The sequence below is a fragment of the Octopus bimaculoides genome, chromosome 6, assembly GCF_046866305.1.
Source record: "Octopus bimaculoides isolate indiv1 chromosome 6, ASM4686630v1, whole genome shotgun sequence".
NCBI classification, from domain to species: Eukaryota; Metazoa; Mollusca; class Cephalopoda; order Octopoda; family Octopodidae; genus Octopus; species Octopus bimaculoides.
In genome coordinates this window covers 81001092-81015479 of record NC_142933.1, presented here as the reverse complement: position 1 = coordinate 81015479, position 14388 = coordinate 81001092, and the positions used below count along the sequence as shown (strand labels likewise).

The 14388-nt window shown below is 37.1% G+C and overlaps 1 long non-coding RNA gene across 1 annotated transcript; it reads left to right on the top strand.

Annotated features, from left to right (window-relative positions):
* Positions 1–4645: 4645 nt before the first annotated feature.
* Positions 4646–11852, top strand: LOC128248126 (uncharacterized). Its single transcript, XR_016242336.1, has 2 exons — positions 4646–8920; positions 11244–11852. It is a non-coding gene; the product is annotated as an uncharacterized LOC128248126 (long non-coding RNA).
* Positions 11853–14388: the final 2536 nt, after the last annotated feature.

The following is a 14388-nucleotide window of genomic DNA, read 5'->3' as shown; positions in this document are numbered from 1 at the left end:
AGAATTGAAATAGCTTTAATAAGCCAGTAAGGAAGCCTTTACAGGGTTCACCATCCTACTAGAAATAGCAACCAAATCTCCTTCAAATTACTCCCTGTCATGTTAAGTAAAGTCACTGAATAATGTGATCACAGACACACTGTTTGAAAAATATGGGATGATCATGGCTGGAACCCCATTGAGTCTAAGGCTGAACTAGGGGAAGATAGCAACAACAACAAAACTGTTTTTGTACACTCTCTCTCTCTCTCTCTCTCTCTCTCTCTCTCTCTCTCTCTTTCTCTCCCTCTCTCTCTCTCTCTCTCTCTCTCTCTCTCCAGCCGTGAAAGCCATGTATTCTCTTCAGCAAAACACTTGTTCCTATCCCTCTATCATACATTTGCATCTCTCAATACTATATCCCATTCAGTTGAAGGATCTTGTCTTGTAAGTGTTTGGTGATGTCACTAGTGCTGGTGCTGCATAAAAAGTATCCAGTACACTCTTTAAAGTGATTGATGTTAAGAAGGGCATCCAGCTGTAGAAACCATGCCATAATAGACATAGGAGCTCAATGCAATCCTTTACCTTGCCGATTCCTGTTAAACCATCTAACCCATGCCAGCATTGAAAAAAGAGGACATTGAATGATGATGATGGTGTTGATAATGATGACAATGATGATGATGACAGCAACAATGACAATGACAATGATGGCAATGACAGCAACGAGGCCACTTTAGATCTCTTTGATTTTAATCTACTAATTTTAATCCAGCTCCACTCAAAATATTGTCATAATTTATCTTTCAGCTTCTCTCCTTCCTAAGATCTTGTGTTAATCTATATACTACACCCTTAGAACTTTCTGATTTAACAGGCACCACTTGTTTTCTTAACGAAACACTTTCAAACTTGGGATACTGGTAGAATGTGTCATATAAAACAACTTTTTCTCTTAGCCTTCTAAACAAAAATTTATATATTGCAAGTTATTTCATGTTAAAGTTGTCGTATTTCTGTAATGACACCATTAGAACATGTTGTTTACATTCCACGGCAGTAATTGTTTTCACCTCAATAGACGTCAGTGATTGGTTGAAATTACCGAAATGCGACAATTTTTTACATGAAATAACTTCGAATACAAAATTTTTATCTGTTCTATAACACAAAATATACAAGTATACGAAGTTTGAAAGTGTTTTGGTACCAAAAACACTACATAAAACATAAATGAAAAGTGTTGCCCGTCAAATCAGAAAGATCCGATTTTTCTTCTCAACAATTGGAATGGGAAAAAATAAATATGTGGATCATTCTCAGCTAATCCATTCATCACTTTGCTCCAGATGGTTCTCAACAGGTTATAAGTTCAATCCTAGCAATGATTTGATGAATAAAACACTGATGCACAAGTTTGAATGGTATATTAATGTTATTGTTAATGCAATGAACTGGCAGAATTGTTAGCGTGCCAAACAAATGCTTATAGCATTTCGTCCATATTTATGTGTTGAGTTCAAGTTCCACTAAGCCCAACTTCATCGTTAATCCCTTCAGAGTCAATAAAATAAGTACCAGTTGTGCAGTGGGATCAATGTAATTCCCTAGCCTCTCTCCTCTCTTGCCAAATTTCAGGCCTTGTGCCTTTAGTAGAAAGAAATATCAATGTTGTTGTTTAGCTCCAACAAGTCAGCTCTATTCAAGCCATTCATGTTTTCTTTTATCAGATATAATGTACTCCTGTGTTTTTTTTTTAAGGCAGAAGGGTCCTATTTTAGGGAAATTTAATTGCTACCACATGGTTCCAAGTTCAGTGTTCAGTCCCACTGCAGGACACTTGAGCAAATGTCTTCCATTATAGCCTCAAGTCAACTTAAGCCTTGTGAGTGGATTTGGTAGACGGAAACTGAAAGAAGCTCATCTTTTATATGTATGTATATATATCTATGTGTGTGTGTCTTCATGTCTGTGTTTTTCCCCCACCTCTACTTGACAACTAGTGTTGGTGTGTTTACATTCCTGTAACTTAGTGGTTCAGCAAAAGGAGACCACTAGAATAAGTACCAGGCTTAACAAAAAAATTCTTCACTGTGGTACCCCAGCATGACTGCAGTCTAATGACTTAAACAAGAAAAAGTCAAAGATAAAAAAATAATTATGGAAAGGCTCCTTGTTGATTTATTGGGTTTATGAATTTATACATCTAGTATACAGCCTGTAAGTTCACATTGGCCTGTTACATGGTATGTGCTTCGTTCCATCACCCTATTCATCCAACATAACCAAACACCTACAATCCATTATCAAATACATGTTTTAAACATGTATTTGTATGATTGATAGCTTAGATGTCTACTCTGATCTCTGATATTTCAGAAACTAATGAAGATCTGGAGTGAAAATCTTTTCAGAATTTATAACAAAACAAAGAACATTTTTTTCGTTTTTTGTTTTTTGTTTTTAATTTTTGGCTATTAAGTTCACAGCCCAGCTCTACTGAAGAAGTCGTGTGTTAACTGGTTCACAAGTTGTATGAGAAAATAAAAATCAATTATATGAAGAGTAAAATTCAATAGATATGTGATTACACAATATACATATGTATATTAACATAACAATATAATTTCTTCCTGTGACGTAAAATGCATTTTAAAAAACTGACTATATATGAAGAGAAAAACTTCCTCTTAATTTTCATGTTAACTTATTGGTCAATATTGGGTAAAACATTTCTTTCAGTTCTACAACTAAATAGGAATGGGAAGCACATTAAATCATCAAATCTAGTGAACTTATTTCCATTTTTGAGGTATTTAAACCCATTTTATTGATATGTTAAATCAATATCTTACTGAAGATATAAAGAAGAGACATATTGCACAGCTGAAGTCAGAGGTATGAACTAAATTCAGGAAATATCTTAATTTAGAGGAGGTTTTAATTTTTAACACATGAACTTTTCATTATTGTAACAAGGCAACAATTATTGATTTTTCATTTGGAGTGCAATGGTAAAATATTGTTAAATACAGCTTTGGCCCTGAATTGATTTGCATTTTAAATAGATTACTTATTATATTAATAGCTCAGCATAACTTTTCACTCATAATTGTAAGGCTTAGTTCTTACTAACTGTTTTTACTGTTTGCATTCATGGCTACATTTGGAGTGGGAATGAAGGATTAAAATAATATTTTATTCCTCTCTGCCTTTAATCTGAACAGAAGGATCAGTACTCATTGAAAGGGAAAGTTGGGATTAATGCAATAATTATTCAATGATTTGGTCAAGTGGAAGGGGCTATAACCATGTCTTTCTCAGATCCTCTAAAACTGGAAATATCAATGCAGTTGATGTTCTTGAACTATACAAAATTGATGGCTGCAGGAAAAATATGAACAAGGTAGAAATTGCATAGAGTTGACATTCTGTGGAAGAAGGACTAGGAAAAAATCATCAAAATAAGGCCTAAGGGTGGAAGGGCAATATAGTTGATATGTGGAAGTGACATGAGACCAACTGACTCATGAGAACCAAAGTTTACTGTAATAAGAAAAGAAGAAACAAAGTGAAGAGACAACATGTTTGCAGGTCAAATAGTGGTGATGTGTGACTGTGTGGTAAGAAGCTTGCTTCCCAACCACATGGTTCTGGGTTCAGTCCCACTGTGTGACACCTTGGGGAAGTGTCTTCTACTATAGCCTCAGGCCAACCAAAACCTTGTGAGTGAATTTGGTAGGCAGAAACTGAAAGAATCCCATCGTATCTTTCTTTTCCTCACGTGACCATCTTTCTTTTCCTGCACGGACCTTCTAAGGACTGGATGTCTTCTATCTCTCTCTTCTATCCTTTCTCTTTTCAAAGAAAATATTTCTCCCAGCATTCACTATTTTCCCCTCGTTCAGGTCTAACAACCATCCATGTTTGTTTTCATTCGGTTTCCTTATATGTCTCCACTGTCCTGTTTTTGTTCCCAACTTTGACCCTCCATAAATCCAAAATTTTATTTTGGCATTTATGGGAGCAACTGTCTTCAAAGACTCATATTATCATTGAATGCTTGAAATGAGGAGTAGATAGACAGCTGTCAACTGATGAAGGGTTGTTCTTTGTGTTACTTGTCCTGTTTTTCATTTCTCTTCTCTCATTGTTTGCATATTTAACTTGTTTGTTTTCATACTTCATGTTGTTCACAGTTGGTGACGTCCTGTACCCATATATGCATGTATATATATATATTATTTATATTATTATTCAATTGAATGCCACACATCCATTTCCAAATATGTTTCCCCATCATCATCAATATGTATGTATGTATTTATATGTGTGTGTGTCTGTGTTTGTCCCCCCCCCCATCATTGCTTGATAACTGATGCTAGTGTGTTTATGTCCCTGTAACTTAGCGATTCGGTTAAAGAGACTGATTGAATAAGTACTAGGCTTACAAAGAATAAGTCCTGAAGTCAATTTCTTCGACTAAAACCCTTTAAGGTGGTATTCCAGCATGGCTACCATCAAATGGCTGAAACAAGTAAAAGAATATATATACATATATATATATATATATTATATAATTGATTTCACTCAAAATAACTTTACTTAAAATGAATGGCACCATAAATATATATATATAAAGTAAAGTTATTTTGAGCAAAATTAATTTTTAGCAAAGTCATTTGGAGCAAAGTTATTTTGAGTGAAACATTACAAGTGGGCAGGACTTTCAGTGAAGGTTAATTTTAAGCAAAATATATACTTTGGGTATCAACTTAATATTTGTAGCTAACTTTTCATGGACATTATTGTTTCAAATTGTGGCAAAAACAAAATAGCCTAATGTCTTCACTCAAAATGATTTCACTCGACTTGACTTTGCTCAACTTCACTTTGCTCAAATGACTGGACACAATATACGCTGACAGAGCTAGACACTCATAGCTCAGCAGTTGATCTTAAAATGAACTGCATGAAAATGAAATATATGCAGTCTGAAGATGTAGCACAAGGCTGAATAAAGATGGGAAGCAATGAAAGTGAGGAGGTAGCTGTGTGTGTGTGGGGGGCTGGTTCACTCCAGGCGGCACTTTTAATGTTTTGGGTCTGCTGTAGGCAATATGTGTTTTTCGTGGGGTCTGGAGGCAGCACATACTCTAGCTACACTATTGGGTAAAGGAGTACATCTGTTTGTGACACAAGGTGAATATGTGCCAAGAGATGGATGCTGAAATATCACAGGGTGCAGGATGGAAGGCATTGACTTTAATAAAAAGATGTGTTCAAAGAAAAGGTGGACAAGACCCTACATACTAGTCTCTTCAATGGCACCATTCTACCTGTGCTTTTACATGCATGTGAGATGTGGGCTATTATGAAGGAAGAACATCAATTGGCTACAATCCAAAGGGCCATGGAAAGATCCATGCTCAGACTATCAAAATGAGAGCATATTTGAAATGAGATAATTTGAGAACAGAGCAAAGAGGATGATGTGATCACAAAATACCAAAAGTACAAGTTGTGTTGGGTGGGACATGTTACAAGGCTCAGAGACAACAGGTGGACCACGCAGTTACTGAATGTTATCTAAGAGAATGGAAAAGGCCATTTGGAAGGTCCCCATGAATATGGAAAGATAGTTTACTTTAACAATTTGGACCAAGATGGAAAAGAAGGGAGCAATTAAGAAAGAACTGAAAGTGCATTGTGACCAGCAGTGTATAACAAAATCCAATAAATTGTCATACCTAATGACTGGTGTAACAGTATCATTGTAAATTGCTACAAGGGAAAAGACAATATTTTGGATAGAATTAACTATAGTGGAATCAAACTTCTAGATCAAGTTATGAAGGACACAGAGAAAGTCATAGCATAATTGATCCATACTAAAGTAGACCTGGATGAGATGCAGCTTTGCTTTTCCCCCAGAAGAGGTACTGCAGATGCAATCTGCCTAGTGATGCAACAACAGGAGAAATACTTGGCTAAGAATAAACAGCTACACCTGGCTTTCAGTGATTTAGGGAAGGCATTTAAAGCGCACCACATTCAGTAATCTGATGCACACTGAGTAGATGATTGGCTTGTGGTGGGTAGCTCAAGTAATGTACAAGGATCAGCAAGTAAAGTGAGAATTGGTAATGACTTCAGTGATGAATTTAACAAGAAGTTAGGAGTCCATCAATGTTCAGTCCTCAGCCCTCTCTTCTTCATCATAGTCCTACAAGTCATTATAGTGGAGTTTAAGACTGGCTGTCCATGGGAACTCCTATGTATTGATAATTTAGTTCTCAGAGCTGAATCCATTGGGGAATTAAGGAATCGAGAGGCTTAATGAGTAGAAATACAAAGCAGATATAAAATAATAATAATAAAATTCTATGTTTAATTTTTCCTAATATCCCTTCTTTTTATATCAGTTATAAATTTTGGCCCAAGGCCAGTGATTTCGGGAGAGGGGTAAGTCAATTACATTAACCTCAGTACTCAACTGGTACATATTCTATTGAGCTGAAAGTATGAAAGGCAAAGTTGATCTCAGTGGCATTTGAACTCAGAACATAAAATGGATGAAATGCCACTAAGCATTTTGTCTGGCATGCTAACCATTCTGCCAGCTCACTGCCTTATCCCTGACTTTTATATCAATGATTCTCAAGTATTCAACTATGCTTTTCCTGGTCTTGATGGTGTTACATACCTGCTTTTCAAACGTGGTGGTTACTTTCTTCTGCATCAGCTTTCACTCTTCTTTCAGTTCCGTCTTAACAACGGTGCTACTCCAGAGCAGTGGAAAACTGCCAGTGTCATTCCTCTGTTCAAAAAAGGTGACCGCATGTCACCTGTCAACTATCGTCCGGTCAGTCTGACTGACTGCATTGCCAAACTGATGGAATCCTGTGTCAGAGAAACACTCTGGAACTTCTGGAATTCTCACAGCCTTATTTGGCCCTCACAATTTGGATTTATCCATAGTTCCAGCTGTTGTGACCAACTTATCAACTTTCTTAGACATCACGTGGATCACTAATGGCGGCTCATGGGTGGATGTTGTTTACCTTGACTTTGCTAAAGCTTTTAAGTCTGTGCCAGACAAAAGACTTATGGCAAAACTCTCTGCAATGGGTATGAAAGATAATCTTTTTAACTGGTTGGAATCCTTCATTCTCAGCTGAAAAGAGGTAGTCATGATTTTAGGACAGCATTCTTCACCCTATGAGATGTCATCTGGTGTACTACAGGGATCTGTTCTTGGTCCCCTTTTGTTTGTTGCATACATTAATGACATAGATGCCAACTTGAAGAATGCTACAGTGCTGAAATATGTAGGTGACATCAAGCTGTACCCTGAGATAAAATGGACAGATCTTGAACACTATAGATCTTTCCTGTAATAAGACCTGGACACAATGCAACAATGGATCATGGACTGGCAACTCAAGCTGGCTGTGGACAAGTGTACCACCATTCATTTTGGGAGGAAAAACCCAGCGTCCACATATTCTCTCCACAACACTAATATCAAGAAGTCTTCTTGTGAATATGATCTGGGCATTACTGTCAGGAGCAATTTGTGCTGAACAAAGCACATCTCTAAAATTGTCAAGAAGGCTGAGGATATCTTGGCATAACTCAGCAAGACCGTTGTCAGTCGCTCTCCAGCTATCTATTAAAAGCTGCATATGGCTATGGTGCGGCCACACTTTGAATTAACATCACCAGTTTGGAACCCATATCTTACTCAGGACATTGGCCTCCTGGAAAATGTTCAGACATGCAACCATGTGAATACCCTCCATCAGGCATCTACCACACTCTGAATGCCTTGCTTCCTTGGGCATAGATACACTGAAGCTCCAATACTGACAACTGACTTAGTAAACATCCACAAAATTATTAACATTGTGCCAACAGCCACATTGAACACCTTTTTCAGCTCCATGTGTCCAACACACATGGGCATGCCGAAAAAGTCAGCAAACAGCACAGCTCCCATGACTTCCGGAAACATTTTTTCACACTCAGAGTTGCTGAAGCATGGAATAAACTACTTGTATCAGTTGTTGGTTACTGAAACATTGCATCATTTAAAACCACCATGCTTCCCGAAATTCACCAACACTACACCTCCATATGCATGCACACATGTATATCATGACTTACACTATTAACTTTCCTGACTTTTGTATATAATTCTATGTACCGTACATGCACCTTTGATGAGTTGTTGTGCACCTGAGCACTATACACAATAATTTCATTATTATTATTAACAGCAAATTTGAAATTGCTTTCCTATTTTATGATCGATACCTCTGATTTTCTATCTCAATTGCAAACTCTGTATGTGACACAAAGACAATTGTCTCCATAAAATATATCCGAATAAATCAACTGACTTACTCTAGCCACGTGTCAACATAAAAGTAAAATCTTTTCTGCTATAGATACAAGGTCTACTATTTGGGGAAAGAAATTAATTGACTCTATAACTGAATTTGGTACTTATTTCATCAACCCCGAGAAGATGAGAGACAAAGTCGACTTCAACAGAATTTGAACTTAAAACGTAAAAACTTTGAAGTAAAATGCTGAGATTTTAAGCAAGAAAAGCATATCAATGGGAAGTAACATTTAATGACGAGTGTCACCACCCAAGGGAGATTATCGATAAAAGTGTAAACATGGCTTCACCATCGCATCATAACCGGACGACTAAATCAATGGAAGACGACGATGAAGACGAATTAGACAGAGTTGAACTCATGTTAAAACGGGCTGGTTGCCTAGAACTTCATTATAAAGTACAGGAGTGCATGGCTGAGCATAATGACTGGCGCAAATGTCAACAAGCTTTGAAAGATTTTAAAGAATGTTTTAATGTAGCCAAAAAAGAGGACACTCAATGACGGGAATTTCCAGTTAGTACTTTGTAAGTATGCAATTATATGATCTTAATCGTATCTGGTCATATACATGTAAAGACACAAGCTGTGCTTGTACATGCGTATAGGTATCGGAAATTAAACTTCTCTTCTTCAATAGTAATTAACGTGTATTTATACATTATCTTACAAATAGAAATCAGGACGCACATGTTAACTTATGTGACCTCTGTATTATTTAATCAAATTAAACTTGTAATTCTGTTATATTTTACATGATTTGTTTTATAATTATAATCTAACAGGTTAGAATAGATGGGATGAAACAATCGTATTTATTTTTTGACTGCTGTTTTATTTTATCAATACCTGGAAGGATAAAAAGTGGCAAATTCGACCTTGGTGGAATTTGAACTCAAAACGTAAAGGGACACAACTATATAATCACAACTATCTATTAAAAGCTGCATATGGCTATGATGCGGCCACACTTTGAATTAACATCACCAGTTTGGAACCCCTATCTTGCTCAGGACATTGGCCTCCTGGAAAATGTTCAGACATGCAACCATGTGAATACCCTCCATCAGGCATCTACCACACTCTGAATGCCTTGCTTCCTTGGGCATAGATACACTGAAGCTCCAATACTGACAACTGACTTAGTAAACATCCACAAAATTATTAACATTGTGCCAACAGCCACATTGAACACCTTTTTCAGCTCCATGTGTGTTTGCAGGTAGATAAAGACCATATTTTCAGTGAAACCTTCTATAGTGGTATTTTTGTTTTATATTTATTCTTATCGTAGTAACCATTATGATACGCATACTATTGTATAAAAATTATGTGCTTGCAAACGACTGGGTCTATGTAAGGTGACTATTATTCCGACGAAGTAGTACGTCTTACTGAAACTTATTGCATTAAAAAACTTGTATTTCGACAAGCGTACCAAGGAGTTTCTACTCCAGACATAGGGGACTTACCAGATCCGAAATTATTAGATGTTGCTAATCATAAATCGAGTGACAACACTAAAATAATCATTTAACAAGCACAACGCATGACACAAGAGTTGTAAATCGGCGAATTATATAACTCGTTGATATTATTATAGGAAAGAATGTTAGCTAAAAATAATGCGTACAATTTCTGTTTTATTTTGCATCCATTTTGTGAGAATTAAGGGCGCCTGTTATCCTCGCGTGCCTTCGACTTTTATATTTCAGCAGTAAGTAAGGAAACAGAATTAAAAGAAAATGTTTTTTTTAAATGTCAGAATTTCAATTGGATTTCATTTGAATAAATCTTTAGATCCGGCAGTTTTAAATTTTGACCCCCATTTTCACACGAAATACTTTATAGTGATGTGGAAAAAAAACAGTAACTGCTTTCAGCTGAGTAATCTATCAAATAATGACATTGGAATATTTCCTGCACTTAACTATATGCTCTTTATGCTGAAGGTACTCTTGGGGAATTTCCTACTGTTAAAATTTTTCGGCATTGGCTAACAACAATAAGTTTTTTTCAATTGAGCAGCTCGAGAACGTTAAATTATGTTACAAATTTTTTATATAAAAGTGTCATACAGAAAGTTGAAAATGGCTGCATTCAGCAGGGTGCAACAGGTTGCCTATGCTTGCTTGAATTGTTAGAAATAGCAAGGAAAGTCTGAGATAGGCACTATATGATTAGCGCTGGAACTCGGCAACAACGTCAGTTCTTGCATGCTTATATAAGCATACAAAGGAAGAGAAGTTTCTGAAATTATAGTAATGTCTGCCTCAAGCCCACAGGTTCATGAGACTAGAACTTATCCAGGTTTCCTTGGTGTTTAAATGAACGAGATTACAGGACTCCTCTCTGAATGAGATGTCTTTCCATTGCAGAATTATCCTCGAGCTACTCTTGGTACTCATTTCCAGTCGAATGGACTAGATCAGCATAAAATGATGTGCCTTATTCAAGGACATGACGTGTTGCCTAGTCTGAGAGTCAAACCCACAATATGATTGTAAAACTAACCCTAACTTTCATCTGATTGATATAACTGAAGTATTTACTGGTTCTACACATGTTTGTAATTAATAGAATATTCTTGTTTGGTTGATGCAGTGGATACTACTCCATGTTCATATTTTTGTAGGACAACTGTATTTAAACTTTGAGTCTCAACTTCAAATAGGGATCTGGGGAATTAGCAGTTTAATTGTGAGGAGTATGGCACAGGCTGATCTGAAGATCATCTATGATGCTGCAACAGTGATAATAATGTCTTACAAAGTAGCAAATTTGAGGATAGGGGTATATTCGATTTAGTTAATCTCTCAATTTGAATGGCATTAATTTTTATCATTTCAGAAGGAAATTTTCTAGAAGTTGATTCCAATGGAATTTGAACACAGAACTAAATACCACAATCTTTCTATCAATTGATTGTGTGTTACTCACACCCTCATAATAATTATGGTAATGATTTCTAACAAATCCACAAGACCTCAAATTTTGTTTGGGCACCAATTATAGAAAGCTGAAGAAATTTTCTTCGAAAAGACAGATTAAGTTACAAGATGCGGTGCTTATTCTGAAACTTCTCAATCAACTATTGGAATGTATTTTATCACCACAACTCTAAAAGGATGAAAGATCAAGTCACATCCATTCCTCCAGCTAATAATAAAACTTGAACATTTGATATGTATGTTGTACTATAGATTACATTTAGGTCTACAACAGTCTCATAATCATATAATAATCTGAGATAGGTAAAATTTTACAAGAAATTTTGTATGTCTTTTGTTTTCTGACAGAATAATGTCTGGAATTTGTGTCATTGCAAGAGGTGTGAAAACTGTTTACAAGTGGAAAATCAGGGAATTTTTGATATTGTTTTGCTGTTACTCTTCACTCGTTTATTAAAAAGAAAATTGTAAATTTTTAAAAGAAATGAATAAATATATTTTTCCAATCTTGGGTTGTCAAATGTCTTTATTCCTCTTTATTTATAGATTTGACCTTCAATAGTTTAAATAAGTTAAAATATTTAAAAGAATCCCAACAGACTGATAGGCAACTCTCTAGAAAGAATTGGTAATCATCATAATCCAGGTCAAGTGATTTACTTGAACCACTGTGACTCTTCTGTGAGAGGTGTCCCAATTGAGTGATGAAGCATGAATGTCTGGCCAGAGTTTTAGTCATATTGTTGTTTCGCAAGCTGAAATGTCTCCTCTGTGTATATCATGATTACATATGATAGCAGTAGTTTATTGATCCAGGCTGTTGAAAGTTTCGTGTCTGTTTATCTACTCAGCATCTGGTGATATTCGCCATTGATTCAATAAATTCATCTGCCAAAATACTTCACATCCACTATACTGCATCCTATGAGTTCAATACACCCTCAGTCACATGCTATTTAACCCTTAGCTGAGACCCTAACAAGTGTTGCTACTCCAAATCAAAGTAAACCTAGGAACAATAGTGGCTAAGAGATGGCCCCACACTCTTTAAAACTCTGGAACTCCTGAACCAGTGTACCACTACCAGATTCAGTTTAGAGTCATAGAATTTGTCTCTTTCATAATTGAATGTTTCAATAATAATTTCTTAAATAGTCATGAATCCCAATAATTTTCATCAAAACAACACGAGGGTAAGGTTTTGGTGTTATGTACATTCTTTATATATCCATCAATAGATCTGTGGTTTAGATGCATGTTAAACCAACTTCTTGCATACTACATGTCTTGGTCAGAGCAAATATGGAGTTCCATGAAAACTATTTCTAATATCAATTCCTGACAGAATTTTGACTCACATCAGGATAAAACAATTTCTATCTCAGCTTTTACCCCTCAGCCAGAGCTACCTGATGGACAGAAAGACCAATTTTATGACACCCTCTTGCAGACGACCTTGTTGACAAATGATGGACCTTCTCTTTGTGGCTGGTGACTTCAATGGACATGTTGGACAACATGCAGGGGGCTTCCATGGCGTACATGGAGGCTATGATTTTGGTTCCCACAATGAGGAGGGAACCAGGCTGCTGGAGTTCTGCAATACAAATGATCTTATGGTTTGCAATACTCACTTCAGGAAACCTACCAATCACCTAGTCACCTACCGATCTGGTAGACACACTAGCCAAATTGATTACATCCTCACCAGAAAGAGGGAAAGATGGCTGCTTATAAATACCAAAACCTTCCCAGGTGAAGAATGTACCCCACAACATAGACTAGTAGTTAGCGACTTCAGGGTCAGGGCTAAATGGATGCCCAGAAGACGACCAGCATAGTGGAGAAGGGTCTGGAAGCTTAAAGATCCTGCGAATGGACAGAGATTTAGAGACGTATTACTCAAAGCTTTTGACGAAATAGAGGGGAATATAGCATCATATGATGTGGAAAACAACTGGAGGTTTCTACAGGACAACCTGCTGAGGGCCACTGACCAGATCTGTGGATGGTGCAAAGTCCCCTCTCGACCCAAGGTAACATGGTAGTGGAACAATGTTGTTGACAGGGCCATTAGGGAAAAGAAACAGGCTTGGAAGGACTGCAAGAACAGTGGAAGCAGGGAATTGTATCAGACTGCCAGAAGGGAAGCTAGGAGACAGGTTTATTTAGCCAGATAAGAAAAAATTTGCCAATGTTCTGCACCGTGAGGACCAAAGACTTGAGGTATTTCGTGTTGCGAGACAGTGTGTGAGAGAGAATCGTGATGTCGCAGGAGAGAAATGTCTGCATGGATGATGGTTCACTTGCATTAAACAAGGCTGCAAAGAGAGAGATCTGGAGACACCACTATGAAAGGTTGCTAAATAAAGAGAATGAATGGGAAAAAGAGAGTCTGCTGAATGCCAACCCAACAGAGGAACCAGCTATCCAAATTGACAGTACCATGGTAGATAAAACAATTGAGGGTATGAAGACAGGGAAAGCCCCTGGCCCATCAAGAATCACTGCAGAGATGCTCAAAATATCTGGCGGTGTCAGCTATAGCCTAGTCACCCATATAGTTAACCAGGTGATACATGAAGGAGTCATACCCAATGACTGGTGTAGCAGCACCATAGTTAACTGCTACAAAGGTAAAGGTGATGCTTTAGATACAAATAATTACAGAGGTATCAAGTTGTTAGATCAGGTAATGAAGGTCACAGAGAGGGTCATAGCCCAACTAATTTGGGAGAGAGTCAGTCTAGATGAGATGCAGTGTGGGTTCATGCTAGGGAAAAGCACCACTGATGCTATATTTCTGCTAAGACAGCTGCAGGAGAAATACCTAGCCAAAGATCAACCTCTGTACCTGGCTTTTGTTGACAGGGTGCCCCAATCCCTTATCTGGTGGTCAATAAGGAAACTAGGGATAAATGAGTGATTAATGAGAGCTGTGCAAGCCATGTACAGGGACGCTGTCAATAAGGTGAAGGTTGGCAACAAGTACAGTGAAGAATTCCGGGTAGGGGTAGGGTCCATCAAGGATCGGTCCTCAGTCC